Source organism: Hypanus sabinus, chromosome 12, assembly GCF_030144855.1.
Source record: "Hypanus sabinus isolate sHypSab1 chromosome 12, sHypSab1.hap1, whole genome shotgun sequence".
NCBI classification, from domain to species: domain Eukaryota; kingdom Metazoa; phylum Chordata; class Chondrichthyes; order Myliobatiformes; family Dasyatidae; genus Hypanus; species Hypanus sabinus.
The window spans coordinates 107,004,410-107,025,542 of NC_082717.1; the positions used below are offsets into that span (position 1 = coordinate 107,004,410).

At 46.6% G+C, this 21,133-nt stretch overlaps 1 protein-coding gene across 1 annotated transcript in view; it reads left to right on the top strand.

Moving 5' to 3' along the window:
- LOC132402422 (beta-taxilin-like) overlaps window positions 1-21,133 on the top strand; it is a 71,375-nt gene that overhangs the window by 1,903 nt on the left and 48,339 nt on the right. The gene's annotated exons all lie outside the window — the stretch shown is intronic.

Below are 21,133 nucleotides of genomic sequence, written 5' to 3' on the forward strand. Positions count from 1 at the left end.
CACCCCTCCCCGTTCACCACCCCCCCCCCCCCCACTGCAGTCATTGAGGAGTGGGTATAAAAAGTGCTGTTAAGAAAGGAGTTCAGAAACACCATTTAAGTGGAAAGGGTTAAAGTCCATGGCTGTTCACCTTGCCTAGCCCCTCATGTTTATAAAGTGGAGTGAAATGGTCCCAGCCTTTCCAGTCTCTGCTTTTAACTCAGACTCTCCAGTCCCTTGCCAACCTTTCCTGCACCCTTCCAGCTCAGTCACACCCTTCCTATAATTCAATGCACTTGTTCTCCTTTTCCACTACTTTTTCTATATATAGTATAAATCTCTGTAACTTCCAGTAGTTATTTCACTGTACGTCTGGCACTGGACTACTGCTGTGAAACAAAGGAGTTCACAACACAAGCCAGTGTCAGCAACCCTGAGTCTCAGAACAATACAACACAGGCACAGGCCCCTCGGCCCACAATGTTGCGCTGAACCATTTTATTCAGTAATCAAATACTCAACCAAGCGAATGCTTTCTGCCTACACTACTCTGAACACTTGAGGCAGCATGGTCGCGAGCAGTTATCACTACGCTTTGCAGCTCCAGTGACCCGGGTTCAATTCCTGCCACGGTCCGTGAGGAGTTCGAACGTTTTCTCCGTGACCGCGTGGGTTTCCTCCGGGTGCTCCGGTTTCCTCCCACAGTCCAGAGCCGTACCGGTTGGTAGGTTAATCGGTCATTGTAAATTGTCCCGTGATTAGTCTCGGGTTAAACCAGGAATCGCTGGGCAGTGCCGCTCGAAGGGCGGGGAGGGCCAGTTCCATGTGTATCTCAATAAGTAAACAAGTAAACAAATAAATAAGTAAATTCATGTGCCTGTTTAAGAGCCTCTTAATTTCTCTATTTTATTTGCCTCTAACATCACCACTCTCTGTGTGAATACAATTGTCCCCTGACCCTACCCCCTCTCACCTTCAATGCTGCCCCCTGGTATTGGACATTTCTGCCCGGGAAACAGATACTCCCTGTCTATCTCTGCCTCTCATAATCTTATAAACCTCTGTCAGATCTCCCCTCCGCCTCTGACGCTCCAGAGAAAACAACCCAGGTTAGATCGGCAAACATGAGGAAATCTGCAGATGCTGGAAATTAAAACAACAACACACACAAAATGCTGGTGGATCGGCCTCTGCTTATACGTGCCCTGTAGTCCCAAGCAACGTCCTGGTGAGCATCAGTGAACACTACAGCACTGAATCAGCCACTTTGGCCCATCTAGTCTGTACTCTGCCTTGTCTTATCAACAGGCACCGGGACCACAGCCCTCCATCCACGCACCTATCCAACTTCCCTCAAGTGTTGAAATTGAACCTGCATCCACCACTTCCACTGGAAACTCGTTCCACACTCTCAGCACCCTCCGAGTGAAGGTCCCCCTCACACTCCCCTTAAACATTTCACCTTTCACCCTTAACCCATGACCTCTAGTTGTAGTCTTTCCCAACCTCAGTGGAAAAAGCCTGCATGCATTTTTCCTATCTATAGTCCTCATAATTTTGAATAACTCTAGCAAATCTCCACTCATTCTCTAATGTTTTAGGGAATAAGGTCTTAATCAATTCATCCTTTCCCTATGACTCAACCCCTCAAGAACTAGCAGCACTCTTTGAAGTTTTCTCCGCACTCTTTCAGTCTTATTTACATCTTTCCTGTCGGTAGGTGACCAAAACGGCACACAATACTGCAAATTAGGCCTCACCAGCAATATATACGTTCAACATCCACTGAACTCTATACTTTGATTTATGAATGTCAATGTACCAAATAGTTCATGACAATATTGTGTGCAGTTTTGGTGACTGAATTACAGGAAGGATATTAATAAGGTTGAAAGAGTGCAGAGAAGGTTTACAAGGATGTTGCCGGGACTTGAGAAACTGAGTTACAGAGAAAGGTTGAATAGGTTAGGACTTTATTCCCTGGAGCGTAGGAGAATGAGGGGTGATTTGATAGAGGTGTATAAAATTATGATGGGTATAGATAGAGTGAATGCAAACAGGCTTTTTCCACTGAGGCTAGGGGAGAAAAAAACCAGAGGACATGGGTTACGGGTGAAGGGGGAAAAATTTAAAGGGAACATTGGGGGGGGGTTCTTCACACAGAGAGTGGTGGGAGTGCGGAATGAGCTGCCAGATGAACCGGTAAATGTGGGTTCACTTTTAACATTTAAGAAAAACTTGGACAGGTGCATGGATGAGAGGGGTTTGGAGGGATATGGCCCAGGTGCAGGTCAGTGGGGCTAGGCAGAAAAATGGTTCGGCACAGTCAAGAAGGGACAAAAGGCCTGTTTCTTGCTGTAATGTTCTAATAGTTACCTGGGATGTCACTTTCAAGGAATTATGGACCTGTACTGCCAGATCGGCCTGTTCTACCACACTTCTCAGTGCCCTACCGTGAGACACCTAATTCTGCTCCAACGTCTTATAGTCTAAAACCATGAGGAACAGAGACTCAGACAGGAACACAGACTGAGACAGGGACACAGACAGAGACATAGACAGAGACAGAGACAGGAACACAGACAGAGATACAGACAGAGACACAGACAGGGACAGGGACACAGACAGAGACACAGACAGGAACACAGACCGAGATACAGACAGGAACACAGACAGGGACACAGAGACAGAGACAGGGACACTGAAAGAGACAGAGATACAGACGGGGGCAGAGACACAGACCGAGACAGAGAGACAGACAGGGGCAGAGACACAGACCGAGACACAGACAGGCAGGAACACGGACAGAGACACAGACAGGGACATAGACGGGAACACAGACAGAGATACAGATGGGAACACAGACAGGAACAGACAGAGACACAGATAGAGACATAGATGGGGACACAGACAGGAACACAGACAGAGACACAGACAGGGACATAGACGGGAACACAGACAGAGATACAGATGGGAACACAGACAGGAACAGACAGAGACACAGATAGAGACACAGATGGGGACACAGACAGGAACACAGACAGAGACACAGACAGGGACAAAGATGGGGACATAGACAGGAACACAGACAGAGACACAGATGGGACAACAGATGGGAACACAGACAAGAACACAGACAGAGACACAGACAGGGACACAGACAGAGTGACTGCGCACAAGTCTGGACACCAGCAGGGTGACTGCACACGCTCTTGTTCCTGAGTTGGGGACTGAGGAACCACAGGGGACGAGTTTAAGAGAGCAGGAAGATTTAATAGGAACCTGAGAGACAACGTTCTCACACACAGGATTTTGAGCCTATGGAGTGAGTTGCCAGAGGAAGTGGTTGAGCCAGGTCCAAGAGGATCATTTAAGAATCCTTTGAATAGGTACCTGGAGTGATGGGGCTTAGAGGTAATGGCCAAATGCTGGAAATTGGAACTAGCTGGGTTGTCACTGTGTGTGGATGGCCGGTATATGTGCTGTATAACATGGGAAAGGTTTGTAGGGAAACTGGCTCAATCAAGGCAAATGGGATGAGCTTAGATGAAAGCTTGGTCAGCATGGAACGGAAGGGCTGAAGGGCTGTATGCCACTGTAGTTCTCTAGTGCTCTCTATAACTGGTGTATTCTCTGAGCCCCTGCACATTCAGAGCTGACCAGGTTTATTTTTAGCCAGGAGCCTTTCCTTCGCCCCTGCAATCAGCTGTCCCGTCACTAGAAGCAGCCTGTTCCTCAAAGGGCGCGGACGGACGGAGGTGAGCAAACAAATTAGTTTGATCGTGTGTGTGTGTGTGTGTGTGTCTGTAAAGGAAGAAATATGTTATTGAACTCAATCCCTTTATCATCACTGAGACAATCGACTGAGTGTTGAGGGGAGCTGTGGTGAGAGAACTGAGAGCTTCCTCCAGCATCTCACTCTCTCTCTCTCACTCACCCTCTCTCTCACTCTCTTTCTCTCTCTCTCTCTCTCTCTCTCACTCTCACCCTCTCTCTCACACTCACTCTCTCTCTCTCTCACTCTCTCACTCTCTCTCTCACTCTCACCCTCTCTCTCTCACTCTCACCCTCTCTCTCTCACTCTCAGTCTCTCTTTCTCTCTCTCCCTCTCTCTCACACTCACTCTCACCCTCTCTCTCTCACTCTCTCTCTCTCTCTCCCTCTCTCTCACACTCACTCTCTTTCTCTCTCTCACCCTCTCTCTCTCTCTCTCACACTCTCTCTCTCTCTCTCTCTCTCATGTTTCCAAGGGGTGATACCCCTGTGTCTCCAGGGGGGTGTCTCCAGGGTGTTTCTGGGGGGGGGTTTCTCTATGTCTTCAGGGGGGTGGTCTCTCTGTGTTTCCAGGGGGGTGTCTCTGTGTTTCTGGGGGCAGTGGTGCCCCTGTGTCTCCAGCGGGGTGTCTCTGTTTCGGGGTGGGGTGTCTCTGTGTTTCTGGAGGGTTGTCTCTGTGTCACTGGGTCTTGTGACTGGTCCTCACTGTGTTGGAGATGGAGTGGGTGAATGGTTTTGAATGGGGGGCTTATCAAATGGGCTGTTGCATCCCGTATGGTGACAAGCTTCTTGAGTCTTACTGAAGCAACAAGCGGAGATTGTTCCGTCACACTCCTGGCTCAAGCCTTGTGGATGGTGAACAGGCTTCGGCAGTCAGGAGGTGAGTCACTTCCCACGAGGTACCTAGTCTCCGACTGGTTCTTGTTGCTGCTGTGTTTGTAATATCTCAGTAACATGGTAAATATAATGTGTGATCAAGCATTCTTTGGTGGTTTACATAACTCACTATGGGTTAAATGTGAGCGGCAGATCAATAGCACACATCATTACACCAGCACGTCATACATGCACACAACACTAAAGGTCAGGTAAAGTAGCTCCGTATCCTCGGCTCTCTTGATTTTCCTTCGATTGGTTTTTGAAGTTACAAAACCTAACAGTGGCCACATTGTACACATATGTAAGACCAAAGAATTAATTCTGGACTTAATTAAGTCACGGGAACACACACCAATCTTCATGGAGGGGTCGGCAGTGGAAAGGGTGAGCAACTTGAAGTTCCTCTGTGTCAACAGTGGATGAAACAGGAGGTGCATCGTCTGCTGAAGGCTAGATCTGTGGCATTCAAGTCCGGCAACCCAGGCCTGTACCAGAAAACCAGGTATGATTTGCGGAGGGCTATTTCAAGAGCGAAGAGACCATTTTGAACGAGGTTGGGGGCGACATCAGATGCACAGCAACTCTGGCAGGGTCTGCCAGACATTACTTCCTACAAAGCGAAACCCAATAGCATGAATGGCAGCGATGCTTCACTACCAGATGAACTCAATGCCTTCAATGCACACTTTGAAAGGGAGAACACAACTACAGCTGTGAAGATCCCTGTTACACCTGATGACCCTGTGATCTCTGTCTCAGAGGCCGATGTTAGACTGTGTTTAAAGAGAGTGAACCCTCACAAGGTGGAAGGTCCCGGTGGAGTACCTGGTAAGGCTCTGAAAACCTGTGCCAACCAACTGGTGGGAGTATTCATGGACATTTTCAACCTCTCACTGCTATGGGCAGAAGTTCCCACTTGCTTCAAATTAGGAACTATTATACTAGTGCCTAAGAAGAATAATGTGGGCTGCCTTAATGGCTATTGCCCAGTAGCAATCACATTGGCAGTGATGAAATGCTTTGAGAGGTTGGTCATGACTAGACTGAACTCCTGACTCAGCAAGGACCTCCACCCACTGCAATCTGCCTAACGCCACAATAGGTCAACAACAGACACAATCTCAATGGCTCTCCACACGGCTTTAGACCACCTAGACAGCACAAACACTTACATCAGAATACTGTTCATTGACTATACCATCATTCTCACAATCTTGATTGAGAAGTTGCAGAACCTGGGCCTCTGTACCTCCCTCTGCAATCGGATCCTCGACTTCCTAACTGGAAGACCACAGTCTGTGCGGATTGGGGAAAACCATATCCTCCTCACTGACGATCAACACTGGCATACCTCAGGGGTGTGTGCTTAGCCCACTGCTCTACTTTCTCTCTATATACCCAAGACCGTTTGGCTGGGCATTGCTGAAATTCCATCTATGAATTTGCTGATGATCCAACCATTGTTGGTAGAATCTCAGGTGGTGATGAGATACAGGAGTGAGATATGCCAACAGTGGAGTGGTGTCACAGCAACAACCTGGCACTCAACGTCAGTAAGACGAAAGAGCTGATTGTGGACTTCAGGAAGGGTAAGACGAAGGAACACATACCAATCCTCATAGAGGGATCAGGAGTGGAGAGAGTGAGCAGCTTCAAGTTCCTGGGTGTCAAGATCTCTGAGGATCTAACCTGGTCCCAACATATCAATGCAGTTATGAAGAAGGCAAGGCAGCGGCTATACTTTATTAGGAGTTTGAAGAGATTTGGTATGTCAACAAATACATTCAAAAACTTTTGTAGATGTACCGTGGAGAGCATTCTGACAGGCTGCATCACTGTCTGGTATGGAGGGGCTACTGCACAGGACCGAAAGAAGCTGCAGAAGGTTGTAAATCTAGTCAGCTCTATCTTGGGCACTAGCCTACAAAGTACCTGAGACATCTTCAGGGAGCGGTGTCTCAGAAAGGCAGCGTCCATTATTAAGGACCTCCAGTACCCAGGGCATGCCGTTTTCTCACTGTTACCTGAAGCCTGAAGACACACACTCAGTGATTCAGGAACAGCTTCTTCCCCTCTGCCATCTGATTATCTAAATGGAGTATTTCTGTTTTTGCATTTTTTAATCTATTCAATCTACATATACTGTAATTGATTTACTTATTTATTTATTATTTTTTTTAATTCTCTTCTGTATCATGTATTGCATTAAACTGCTGCTGCTAAGTTAACAAATTTCGCGTCACATGCCGGTGATAATAAACCTGATTCTGACATTCCTGGGCCCAACATACTGATGCAATTATGAAGAAGGCACACCGGCGACTGTATTTCATTTGGAGTTCGAGGAGATTTGCTATGTCGCTGAAGATTCTGGCAAGTTCCTATCTATGCATCGGGGAGAGCAGTCTGACTGGTTTCATCACTGTCTGGAGGCTCCAATGCACGAGATCAGAAAAAGCTGCAGAGGGTTTGCAGGCACAAGCAGCTCCATCATGGGCGCTATCCTCCCCAACGTCGAGGACACCTTCAAAAGGTAGTGACTCGGGAATGTGTTATCCATCATTAAGGACCCCATCACCCAGGGCATGCCCCCTACTCATTGCTACCATCAGGGAGGAGGTACAGGAGCCTAAAGACACACACTCAACGATTCGGGAACATCTCCTTCCCCTCCACCATCAGATTTCTGAATGGACAATGAACCCATGAACACTACCTCACTATATTTTAAATCTCTTTTCCTACTAATTTTTAAATATTTCCTGTTGTAAGTTATGGTATATTTTATGTGTTGCACTGTGCTGCCACTCCAAAACAGAAAACTTCATGGCATATGTCAGTGATAACCAACCTAATTCTTGTTCTGATACATGCCTACACGGGCTCAGTTTCTGGTAATTGGTTATGTTGGTCGTGGGGGGTTCAGTGATGGAGGTGCAATTGAATGTCAGGGGGTGAATGCTGGCTTTGCCCCGAGTCCATTGCAAAGTCATTCCTTTCGTTCAAAGCCACAACCCCAGCCAAGGGTCGGACATTGGAAGCTCCAAAGATGCAGATGGAGTCGCTGGTAAGGAAGGAAAACGCAAAGTTAGCGTTCATTTCCAGGGGACTGGAATAGAAGAGCAAGGATACAATGCTGAGTCGGACTAGTCGGACTGCACTTAGAGTATTATCAGCAACTTCAGGTCCTTCATCTAAGACCAGGTTGGAGAGGATCCAGAGGAGGTTCACGAGAATCATTCCAGGAGTGAACTGGTTAATGTACGAGGAAAGTTTGATGGCTCTTGGCCTGTACTCACTGGAATTTGGAAGAATGCGGGGCGGGTCTCGTTGAAACTATTTGAATATTGAATGTGGAGAGGATATTTCCCATAATGGGTGAGCCTAAGAGCACTTCCTCAAAATAGAGGGATGTCTAGAACAGAGAAGGGAAGTAATTTCTTTAACCAGAGAGTGGTGAGTCTGTGAAGGCTGAGTCATTGGGTATATTTAGAACCATAGAGTCACAGAAAACTACAGCACAGAACCAGGCCCTTCAGCCCATCTCATCAATACTGAACTGTTTAAACTGCACGTCCCCATCAATCTATGCCCAGACCACAGCCTCCCAACCATGTACTTATCCAAACTTCTCTTTAACGCTGAAATTGAAATTCCCACAACCCCTTGTGCTGGCAGCTCAGTTCACACTCCATCACCCTCTGAGTGAAGAAGTTTCCCCTCGTGTTCCCTTTAACCATTTCACCTTTCACCTTTAACCCATGGCCTCTAGTTGTAGTCTTACCCAACCTCAGTGGAAAAAGCCTGCTCGCATTTACTCTATCTATACCCCTCACAAATCTCCCCTCAATCTTCTACATTCTAGGGATTAACCTGTTAAGTCTTTCCTTATAACTCAGGTCCTCCAGACCCGGCAACATCCTTGTAAATTCTCTCTGTACTCTTTCATCCTTATTTACAACTTTCCTGTAGGTAGGTGACTAAAACTTCACACAATACTCCAAATTAAGCCTCACCCATGTCTTATACTATTTCAACACAGCATCCCATCTCCTATTCTCAGAACTTTGATCAAACCATCAAGCCAAAAGTTTACTTTACAACTCTATTTCACTTTCATTGAGTTACAGCTCTGTGTTCCAGGTCCCTTTGTCCTACCGCACTCCTCAGTGCCCAGCCGTTCACTGTGCGAGACCTGCTCTGGTCTTTCCTACTGAAGTGCAGCACCTTGTACTTGTCTGCATTAAATTCCACCAGCCATTTTCACCCCATTTTTCCAGCTGGCACAGATCCTGCTGTAAGCTTTGACAGTCTTTCTTGCTGTCCACCGCACTCCTAATCTTGGTGACATCTGCAAATTTACTGATCCAGTTTACCATGTTGTCATCCAGATCATTGACATAGGTGACAAACAACAATGGACCCAGCACTGACCCCTGCAGCACTCCACTAGACACAGGCCTCCAGTCAGAGAGACAACCATCTACTACTACTCTCTGGCTTGTCCTTCAAAACTAATGTCTCATCCAATTTACTATCTTATTTTGAATGCCAAGCAACTGAAACCTCTTGACCAACCTCCCGTGCAGGACCTTGTCAAATGCCATACTAAAGTCCGTGTGGACAACATCCACTGCCTTGCTTTCATAAACCTTCCTGGTACACTATCCTCAAAAAACTCTGTAAGATTGGTTAGACATTACCTACCACACACAAAGTTATGTTGACTATCTTTCTAATCAGCCCCTGTCTATCCAAATACTCTTGAATCTGGTCTCTTAGGATGCCTTGCAATAACTACTGATGTCAGGCTCACTGGCCTATAATTTCCTAGTTTATTCTGAAAGAGGAGTTCGCATTTACTCGAGTGAGATGTGATAGGTTAGTTAGGGTGTTATAGGTTATGGAGAGAAAGCAGGGGAATGGGGGTGAGAGGAATAATAAATCAGCCATGATGGATGTTGTGGATGCTGAGTGGCCTAATTCTCTTCATCTTATACCTTGCTGAACAGTTTTCTCCTCTGCCTCAAACTGGAGGTTGATTTGCTTTCTATTTCGGAGCTGTGTGTCAGTGTGATTCCATTGACGGCTGAGTGGGTGGTGATCACTGGGAGTGCTATGTCATGAAGCTTAAAATAACACCATGCGCCTTCCTCATGTGGCTGTCGGTGGCCTGCAGTTCAGAACCTTCGATGCACACAAGAACTTGTAGCAACCAGGAGCTGAGTCACTCACTCAGCGATTCAGAATCAGAACCAGAATCGGCACCTGAAATCAGAATAAGCGGCTAATCCATTTGCTTTCAAATTCTGCTCTTTCTTTCCCTTGGTAGCAATCAGAAGCTGGGCATTCAGCGATTCAGAATCAGAACCAGACATCAGAAACAGAATCAAAACCAGAAATCAGAATCAGAATTAGAATTCTTTTCTTAGATAAGGGGCCCAAAGCTGCTCACAATACCCAAGTGCAGTCTGACCAATGCCTTATAAAACCTCAGCATTACATCCTTGCTTTTATATTCCATGTCTTCTCGAAATGAATGCTAACATTGCATTTGCTTTCCTTACCACTGACTGAATGGGAAGTTACCCTTTAGGGTATCTTGCGTGAGGACTCCCAAGTCCCTTTGCACTTCTGATTTTTGAATCCTCTACCCATTTAGAAGATAGTCTATGCCTTCATTCTTTCTTCTACCAAAGTGCGTGACCATATGCTTCCCTACACTATATTTCTCCTGCCACTTCTTTGCCCACTCCCCTAATCTGTCTGAATCCTTCTGTAGGCTTCCTGCTTCTGCAAATCTTCCTGCCCCTCCAGCTATCTTCAGATCATCTGCAAACCTGGTCACAAAGCTATCAATTCTGTCATCCAAACCATTACATATGACATGAAAAGCTGTGGTCCCACCGCCAACCCCTGTGGCACAACACTAGTCACCAGAAAATTCCCCCTTTATTCCCACTCTTTGCCGATCAATCTGCCACTCAGCTAATCTTCCATCCATGTTCAAGCTAAGGGCTCCTACCTTGTTTAGCAAGCTCATGTGTGGCACCCTGTTAAAAGCCTTCTGAAAATCCAACTCATTTACAGTGACCAATTAACCTGCTGGTCCTCGGGTCTTTGTAATGTTGGAGTTTGTGTGTGTGTGAGTGTAGGCGTATTTATGTGTGCATACATATGTGTGTATGTGCATAAGTGTGTGTAAGTGTGTACGTGACTGTGTGTGTGCATATGTGTCAGTGTGTGAAAGATTCTGAATATGTGTGGGTGTGTGAATGTTCACGTGTGTGTGAGAGAGAGTATGTGTGTTTGTGTGTGTGTTCTTGTGTCCATGAGTGTATCTGTGTGTGTCTGTATATGTGTGTCTCTGTATGAGTGTGTGTGCAGGTATGTGTGTGTGTGTGTGTGTGTGTGTGTGTGTGTGTGTGTGTGTGTGTCTGTATATGTGTGTCTCTGTATGAGTGTGTGTGCGGGTATGTGTGTGTGTGTGTCTGTCTGTCTGTATATGTGTGTCTCTGTATGAGTGTGTGTGCGGGTATGTGTGTGTGCAGGCATGTGTGTGTGCCTGTATATGTGTGTCTCTGTATGAGTGTGTGTGCGGGTGTGTGTGTGTGCAGGCATGTGTGTGTGCCTGTATATGTGTGTCTCTGTATGAGTGTGTGTGCGGGCGTGTGTGTGTGTGTGTGTGTGTGTGTGTGTGTGTGTGTGTGTGTGTGTCCATATGTATGTGTGTGTGAGTGTGTGTGTGTGTCTCCATATGTGTGTGTGTGTGTATGTGTGTCTGTATATGTGTGTCTCTGTATGAGTGTGTGCGCGGGTGTGTGTGTGTGTGTGTGTGTGTGTCTCCATATGTATGTGTGTGTGTGTGTGTGTGTGTGTGCGTGTGTGTGTCTCCATATGTGTGTGTGTGTGTGTCTGTATATGTGTGTCTCTGTATGAGTGTGTGTGCGGGTGTGTGTGTGTGTGTGTGTGTGTGTGTGTGTCTGTATAAGTGTGTCTCTGTATGAGTGTGTGTGCGGGCGTGTGTGTGTGTGTGTGTGTGTGTGTGTCTCCATATGTATGTATGTGTGTGTGTGTGTGTGTGTGTGCGGGCATGTGTGTGTGCCTGTATATGTGTGTCTCTGTATGAGTGTGTATGCGGGCGTGTGTGTGTGTGTGTGTGTGTGTGTGTGTGTGTGTGTGTGTGTGTCTCCATGTGTATGTATGTGTGTGTGTGTGTGTGTGTGTGCGGGCATGTGTGTGTGCCTGTATATGTGTGTCTCTGTATGAGTGTGCGTGCGGGCGTGTGTGTGTGCCTGTATATGTGTGTCGCTGTATGAGTGTGCGTGCGGGCGTGTGTGTGTGTGTATGAGTGTGTCTATGTGTTTCTCTGCATGTACATGCGTTCTTGGGGCTCTGCCCAGGATGCCGCAATCCATCTCATGAAGAGGATGTTTGAGACGCGTTTGCGTGGGGACTGGGGGCTGGAGGCCATGAGGACTACAGAGGGGATGCAGAAGAGGTTGACAGGAATGCTCCCTGCATTGTTGGAATCAGAATCAGATTTAATATCACTGATAATAAACCCGAAATGAAATGAAATTTGCGGACTTTGTGGCAGCAGCACAATGCAATACATAATAACAGCAAACGACCGTGAATTTCATTAATTCTATGTACATATTAAATAGTTAAATCAAATAAGTAGTGCAAAAATAAAAATCAAAAAGTAGTGAATTAGTGTTCATAGGTGTCAATATCCATTCTGAAATCAGATGGCAGAAGGGAAGAAGCTGTTCGTAAATTGTTGAAAGTGTGCTGTTGGCTTCTGTGCCTCCTTCCTGATGGTAGCAATGAGAACAAGAAACGATCTGGGTGATGGGGGTCCTTAATGAGGCACTGCCCTTTGAAGATGTCCTGGACTATGGAGAACAGTGCCCACGATGGAGCTGGATAACGTTACAACTCTCTGCAGCTTACCTCAGTCCTGGGCAGTAGCCCCCGCACCTCCCCCCACTCACCTGACGGACGGGGATGCGGCCAGTTAGAATGCCCTCCATGGGAAAAATTTGTGAGTGTCTTTGATAACATGTCAAATCTCCTAATGAAGTATAGCCACTGTTAAACCTGCATTAATATGCTGTGCCGAGGTTATTGACAGCAGTGGGATTTAAACCCAGGTCAGATCACAGGTCAGGTCATAGTGTTGCATCATGGTTGATCCTGGGTCCCACTCAATCCCATACGCCTGCCTTCTCACCATATCGTTTGATGTCCTGACCAATCACAAAACGATCAACTTCTGCCTCAAAGCTACCCACGGACTTGGCCTCCACCACTGTCTGTCACAGAGCATTCCACAGATTCACTACTCTCTGGCTAAAAAGCTTCCTCCTTAACTCTGTTCTAAAAGGCTGCCCCTCAATTCTGAGGCTGTGCTCTCCAGTTCTGGACGTTCCCACCATTGGAAACATCCTCTCCACATCCACGCTATCTAGTCCATTCAACATTCGGTAGTTATCAATGAGATCCTCCCACATTCTTCTAGGTTCCAGTGAGTACAGGCCCAAAGCTGCCAAATGCTCCTCATGTGTTAACCCCTTCATTCCCAGAATCATCCTTGTGAACCTTCTCCAGACTCTCTCCAATGCCAACACATCCTTTCTGAGATATGGCGCCCAAAACTGTTGACAATTCTCCAATTATGGCCTGACTAGTGTCTTATAAAGCCTCAGCATTATCTCCTTGTATTTATATTCTAGTCCCCTTGAAATGAATGCCAACATTGCATTTGCCTCCCTCACCACAGACTCAACCTTCTGGGAGTCTTGCACGAGGACTCCTAAGTCCCTCTGCACCTCCTCTCCATTTAGATAATAGATGGAGCTGGAGACCAGGGTTCGATCCTGACTTCCGGCCCTGTCCGTGTGGCGTATCTGTGCTCTCCCTGTGAAGTTTCCTCCTGGTGCACTGGCTTCCTCTCACATCCTAAAGACGTGCGGATCATTATAAAATGCCACTGTGCATAGGCGAGGGGGAGATTGCGGGGGAGCCGAAGGACATATGGATTTTAAATGTGCCCACCTCCACCACTGTTTCTGCCCACACATTCCAAATAGTTTTCTATTTAGCAATACAGCACAGCAACAGGCTCTTCTGGCCTAATAAGCTACACCCACATGATCAATTAACCTTCTAACCCATACATCTTTGGAATGTGGGAGGAAATCAGAGAGGCTTTACCCTGTCTATACCCCTCGTGATCTTATATACCTCTATCAGGTCGCCCCCTGTTCTCGTAAATTCTGTGAAATAAAATCCTCATCTATGCAGCCTTGCCTTATAACTCAGACCCCCAAGTCTAGGCAACACCTTGGTAAATCTTTTCTGCAATCTTTCTAGTTTAACAACGTTCTCCCTGAAACAGGCCAATCAAAACTGTACACAATATTCCAGGAGCAGCCTCGCCAAATGTCTTATCTAATTGCAACTTACACTCAGTTTTCATTCTGTTCAGTACACCTGCTCATTAATGCAAATACCAAATCAGCCACTCAACACATTAAAGCATGCAGTCCTGGTCAAGAGGTTCAGTTGTTCCGATCAAACATCAGAACGGGAACAAATGTGATCTGAATGACATTGACCGTGGGATGATTGTTCGGATAGCTTGTGCATCTCAGAAGCTGCTGATCCCTGAGATTTTCACACACAACAGTCTCTAAAGTTTACAGCGAGTGGTGTGAAAAGCAAAAACAGAAGTCACCCAGTGAGTGACAGCTCGTTGATGAGAGAGGTCGGAGGAGAACGGCCAGACTGGTTGAAGCTGACAGGAAGGCGACAGTAACTCAAACAACCACGTGTTACAACAGTGGTGTGCGGAAGAGATCTCTAAACAAACAACATGGGTTACAGCAGCTGAAGATACGCCCAGTGAACACCTTATCGGGCACACCAGGTAACTAATAAAGTGGTCACTAAGTGTAACTTGGTAACTCCTAGACTCAATGCTTGGCCATTTTCACAGCAACACGATGTTGACGGGACATCCAGAGAGAGAGGTTTCGCATACCCCTCAGCCTCCCAGGTGCACTGATAAGGGTGCCAATAATCCCTGTAAAAGGGAATAATGGCCAGCTGAGCGGACTCCCTGGTGTTGGAGACACGTTCATGCCAACAGTGAAGGAAGTCGAACGAGAAACGGGGGGAAAGGTACACCAACAGTAGTGATATGGCAGTGGAAACTATTCCAGACAAAAGGTGGAGTGTTCCTTTACTTTGAAGTCACTGTGGAAGTGAAGTAAATATCAACGGAGAAATGGAGGGTTCTGCAATCACAAGCCCATTCGCCAAGGAATGTAAGATAACCTCCAACGCTGGCAGCACGGCATAGGAGTTCTAAGAGTGTAACCTGCCTGCACAAGTAGCAATATTTTTACCCACCCAGGAAAAGTACGCAGAGCAAAGTGAAAAATTAACAATGCAGAATAAAGAGCAACAGACACAGAGAACCTGCAGTGCAGGGAGACAAGGAGGTCCTGGATCATAACGAGGTAGATGATGAGAACAAAAGACTATCATTTGGCATGAGGAAACAATACAATAGTCAGGCAGCATTGGGGATAACTGTCCTGGACCCTGGTGTGACAGTGCAGTAGAAACTGTCCCTGGGCCTGGTGCTACAGTGGGGCAGAAACTGTCTCTCACCCTGGAGTTACACTGGGGTAGACACGGTCCTTGAACTTGGTGTAGAAACTGTCTTTGACCCTGGTGTTATAGAGGGGTAGAAACTGTCCTTGATCCTGGTGTTATAGAGGGGTAGAAACTGTCTTTGACCCTGCTGTTACAGTGGGGTAGAAACTGTCTTTGACCCTGCTGTTATAGAGGGGTAGAAACTGTCTTTGACCCTGGTGTTACAGTGGGGTAGAAACTGTCTTTGATCCTGGTGTTATAGAGGGGTAGAAACTGTCTTTGACCCTGCTGTTACAGTGGGGTAGAAACTGTCTTTGACCCTGGTGTTACAGTGGGGTAGAAACTGTCTTTGACCCTGGTGTTATAGAGGGGTAGAAACTGTCTTTGACCCTGCTGTTACAGTGGGGTAGAAACTGTCTTTGACCCTGGTGTTATAGAGGGGTAGAAACTGTCTTTGACCCTGGTGTTACAGTGGGGTAGAAACTGTCTTTGATCCTGGTGTTATAGAGGGGTAGAAACTGTCTTTGATCCTGCTGTTACAGTGGGGTAGAAACTGTCTTTGACCCTGCTGTTATAGAGGGGTAGAAACTGTCTTTGACCCTGGTGTTATAGAGGGGTAGAAACTGTCTTTGACCCTGGTGTTACAGTGGGGTAGAAACTGTCTTTGATCCTGGTGTTATAGAGGGGTAGAAACTGTCTTTGATCCTGCTGTTACAGTGGGGTAGAAACTGTCTTTGACCCTGGTGTTACAGTGGGGTAGAAACTGTCTTTGATCCTGGTGTTATAGAGGGGTAGAAACTGTCTTTGACCCTGCTGTTACAGTGGGGTAGAAACTGTCTTTGATCCTGGTGTTATAGAGGGGTAGAAACTGTCTTTGACCCTGGTGTTATAGAGGGGTAGAAACTGTCCTTGATCCTGGTGTTATAGAGGGGTAGAAACTGTCTTTGACCCTGGTGTTATAGAGGGGTAGAAACTGTCTTTGACCCTGCTGTTACAGTGGGGTAGAAACTGTCTTTGATCCTGGTGTTATAGAGGGGTAGAAACTGTCTTTGACCCTGGTGTTATAGAGGGGTAGAAACTGTCTTTGATCCTGGTGTTATAGAGGGGTAGAAACTGTCCTTGATCCTGGTGTTATAGAGGGGTAGAAACTATCTTTGACCCTGCTGTTATAGAGGGGTAGAAACTGTCTTTGACCCTGCTGTTACAGTGGGGTAGAAACTGTCTTTGACCCTGCTGTTATAGAGGGGTAGAAACTGTCTTTGACCCTGGTGTTACAGTGGGGTAGAAACTGTCTTTGATCCTGGTGTTATAGAGGGGTAGAAACTGTCTTTGACCCTGCTGTTACAGTGGGGTAGAAACTGTCTTTGACCCTGGTGTTACAGTGGGGTAGAAACTGTCTTTGACCCTGGTGTTATAGAGGGGTAGAAACTGTCTTTGACCCTGGTGTTATAGAGGGGTAGAAACTGTCTTTGATCCTGGTGTTATAGAGGGGTAGAAACTGTCTTTGACCCTGCTGTTACAGTGGGGTAGAAACTGTCTTTGATCCTGGTGTTATAGAGGGGTAGAAACTGTCTTTGATCCTGCTGTTACAGTGGGGTAGAAACTGTCTTTGACCCTGCTGTTATAGAGGGGTAGAAACTGTCTTTGACCCTGGTGTTATAGAGGGGTAGAAACTGTCTTTGACCCTGGTGTTACAGTGGGGTAGAAACTGTCTTTGATCCTGGTGTTATAGAGGGGTAGAAACTGTCTTTGACCCTGCTGTTACAGTGGGGTAGAAACTGTCTTTGACCCTGGTGTTACAGTGGGGTAGAAACTGTCTTTGACCCTGGTGTTATAGAGGGGTAGAAACTGTCTTTGACCCTGCTGTTACAGTGGGGTAGAAACTGTCTTTGACCCTGGTGTTATAGAGGGGTAGAAACTGTCTTTGACCCTGGTGTTACAGTGGGGTAGAAACTGTCTTTGATCCTGGTGTTATAGAGGGGTAGAAACTGTCTTTGATCCTGCTGTTACAGTGGGGTAGAAACTGTCTTTGACCCTGCTGTTATAGAGGGGTAGAAACTGTCTTTGACCCTGGTGTTATAGAGGGGTAGAAACTGTCTTTGACCCTGGTGTTACAGTGGGGTAGAAACTGTCTTTGATCCTGGTGTTATAGAGGGGTAGAAACTGTCTTTGATCCTGCTGTTACAGTGGGGTAGAAACTGTCTTTGACCCTGGTGTTACAGTGGGGTAGAAACTGTCTTTGATCCTGGTGTTATAGAGGGGTAGAAACTGTCTTTGACCCTGCTGTTACAGTGGGGTAGAAACTGTCTTTGATCCTGGTGTTATAGAGGGGTAGAAACTGTCTTTGACCCTGGTGTTATAGAGGGGTAGAAACTGTCCTTGATCCTGGTGTTATAGAGGGGTAGAAACTGTCTTTGACCCTGGTGTTATAGAGGGGTAGAAACTGTCTTTGACCCTGCTGTTACAGTGGGGTAGAAACTGTCTTTGATCCTGGTGTTATAGAGGGGTAGAAACTGTCTTTGACCCTGGTGTTATAGAGGGGTAGAAACTGTCTTTGATCCTGGTGTTATAGAGGGGTAGAAACTGTCCTTGATCCTGGTGTTATAGAGGGGTAGAAACTATCTTTGACCCTGCTGTTATAGAGGGGTAGAAACTGTCTTTGACCCTGCTGTTACAGTGGGGTAGAAACTGTCTTTGACCCTGCTGTTATAGAGGGGTAGAAACTGTCTTTGACCCTGGTGTTACAGTGGGGTAGAAACTGTCTTTGATCCTGGTGTTATAGAGGGGTAGAAACTGTCTTTGACCCTGCTGTTACAGTGGGGTAGAAACTGTCTTTGACCCTGGTGTTACAGTGGGGTAGAAACTGTCTTTGACCCTGGTGTTATAGAGGGGTAGAAACTGTCTTTGACCCTGCTGTTACAGTGGGGTAGAAACTGTCTTTGACCCTGGTGTTATAGAGGGGTAGAAACTGTCTTTGACCCTGGTGTTACAGTGGGGTAGAAACTGTCTTTGATCCTGGTGTTATAGAGGGGTAGAAACTGTCTTTGATCCTGCTGTTACAGTGGGGTAGAAACTGTCTTTGACCCTGCTGTTATAGAGGGGTAGAAACTGTCTTTGACCCTGGTGTTATAGAGGGGTAGAAACTGTCTTTGACCCTGGTGTTACAGTGGGGTAGAAACTGTCTTTGATCCTGGTGTTATAGAGGGGTAGAAACTGTCTTTGATCCTGCTGTTACAGTGGGGTAGAAACTGTCTTTGACCCTGGTGTTACAGTGGGGTAGAAACTGTCTTTGATCCTGGTGTTATAGAGGGGTAGAAACTGTCTTTGACCCTGCTGTTACAGTGGGGTAGAAACTGTCTTTGATCCTGGTGTTATAGAGGGGTAGAAACTGTCTTTGACCCTGGTGTTATAGAGGGGTAGAAACTGTCCTTGATCCTGGTGTTATAGAGGGGTAGAAACTGTCTTTGACCCTGGTGTTATAGAGGGGTAGAAACTGTCTTTGACCCTGCTGTTACAGTGGGGTAGAAACTGTCTTTGATCCTGGTGTTATAGAGGGGTAGAAACTGTCTTTGACCCTGGTGTTATAGAGGGGTAGAAACTGTCTTTGATCCTGGTGTTATAGAGGGGTAGAAACTGTCCTTGATCCTGGTGTTATAGAGGGGTAGAAACTATCTTTGACCCTGCTGTTATAGAGGGGTAGAAACTGTCTTTGACCCTGCTGTTACAGTGGGGTAGAAATGGTTCTGGTTCCTGATGTCTGGTGCTTGACACTTGTTTTAGAGTGGGGCAGAAATGGTCCTTACCCTGGGGCTACAGTGGGGTGGAAACTCCCTGGGCCTGCTGGTGTATGTGTGTGCAAAAGGGTTACCGTATGAGGAACATCTGACAGCTCAGGAGTTCAGGAGAATGAGGGGGGATCTCATAGAAACATTCGGAATGTTAAAAGGCCTGAACAGATTAGATATGGCAAAGTTATTTCCCATGGTAGGGGAGTTTAGGACAAGAGGGCACAAATTCAGGATTGACGGACGTCCTTTTAGAACAGAGATGCGGAGAAATTACTTTAGTCAGAGGGTGGTGAATCTGTGGAATTTGTTGCCACGAGTGGCTGTGGAGGCCAAGTCATTGGGTGCATTTAAGGCAGAGATAGATAGGTTCTTGATTAGCCAGGGCATCAAAGGGTGTGGGGAGAAGGCAGGGGAGTGGGGATGACTGGAAGAATTGGATCAGCCCATGATTGAATGGTGGAACAGACTTGATGGGCCAAATGATGTGTGTGTGTGTGTGTGTGTGTGTGTGTGTGTGTGTGTGTGTGTGTGTGTGTGTGTGTGTGTGTGTGTGTGTGTGTAAGTGTTTGCTTTGATGTGTTTGTACGTAAATATCTGTGTCTGTAGGCAAGTTGGAGTTTGGGACTACCAGTGTGTGTCTACCTGTGTATCAACATCTCTCCCGTAGGATTGAGCTGATAAATGTTACACTTCATTGGTAGGAAGGGAAGGGTAAATTCTATCAAGGTTTAATTGACTCTAACCAACGAGAAGCTGAGGTTGAGGGAGTGCTGGTGCACTAAAGCTGTCTTTCCCCAGGGCTGTGTGTCAGAGAGTCAGCACAGCTCCATTTAGAAATGATCCAAGGGACAAATAATTGTTGAACAGCTGTTCCACGCTGGGCAGCTGAACGCATGAGGCAGAGGGTTATAATTAACACAGGCCAGCATCCAACATGCTCTCTGTCTTAAAGGAGTGTCCCTTGGTAAGTAACCACTCATACACAGACATACACACAGAGAGACTCAAACACTCACACACACGCACAAACACTGACACCCAGAGTTAAACATGCTGACATACACACACACACACACACACACCCGCACACCCACACACATCACATACACACACTCACACACAGACACGCAAACACACACCCCACACACACACTCACACACAGATGCACACACATAGACACACTGACACACATACACACGCTTACGTGCACGTGTGCATGCACACCACACCAGATAGACGACACAAACATGTTTTTACACAGCACACACCACACCACGTGTTCAAGCACACACACAGAAGTATAGGAACACATGCAAATATGCACAATTACACAGACACACACACATTTAGATGGCTGTGTGGAAGTGCAGGAGATTCTGTGGTAGTTTGTGAGGTGGCACTCTCCTTCTGCCACTTACACAGAGACTCTCCGAGCTCCCAATGTGTAGCAGCTAAGTACTTGATCCCATTCTGAATACTTCCTTCCCAGTATGTGGAGTCGTGGCATTCCCAGGAGTTTCATTACCTATCGAAACATCCTTAAGTGTTCTCCTCATTCTGACGAGTCACCCCTTTCCCATGACATAACTCAAAATAGAATAATCACTGAGGAATCTTGAGTCAGGCATGTAGGGAATGTGGCCTAAGAGTGGTTAAAAAGACAGATGGTGTGTTGGCTTTCATTAGTCGGGGATTGAGTTCAAGAACCGTGAGGTAATGTTGCAGCTCGACAACACCCCGGTCAGACCATACTGGATTATTGTGTGCAGTTCTGGTTGCCTCGTTGCAGGAAGAATGTGGAAGCTTTCGAGATGGTGCCGAGGAGATTCACCACGATGTTGCCTTGGTTAGAGAGAATGTCTTACAGTAAAAGGCTCGGAGAGTGAGGGTTTTTCTCTAAGATGAGGTGTATACAATGATACGAGGCACAGTCTGAGTGCACAGCCAGTGCCTTAGTCCCGGGACAGAAGGGCTAATCCAAGACGTGCTCATTTTAAAGTGATGTCAGATTTGGGTTATTTTACACAGAAAGCGGTGGATGT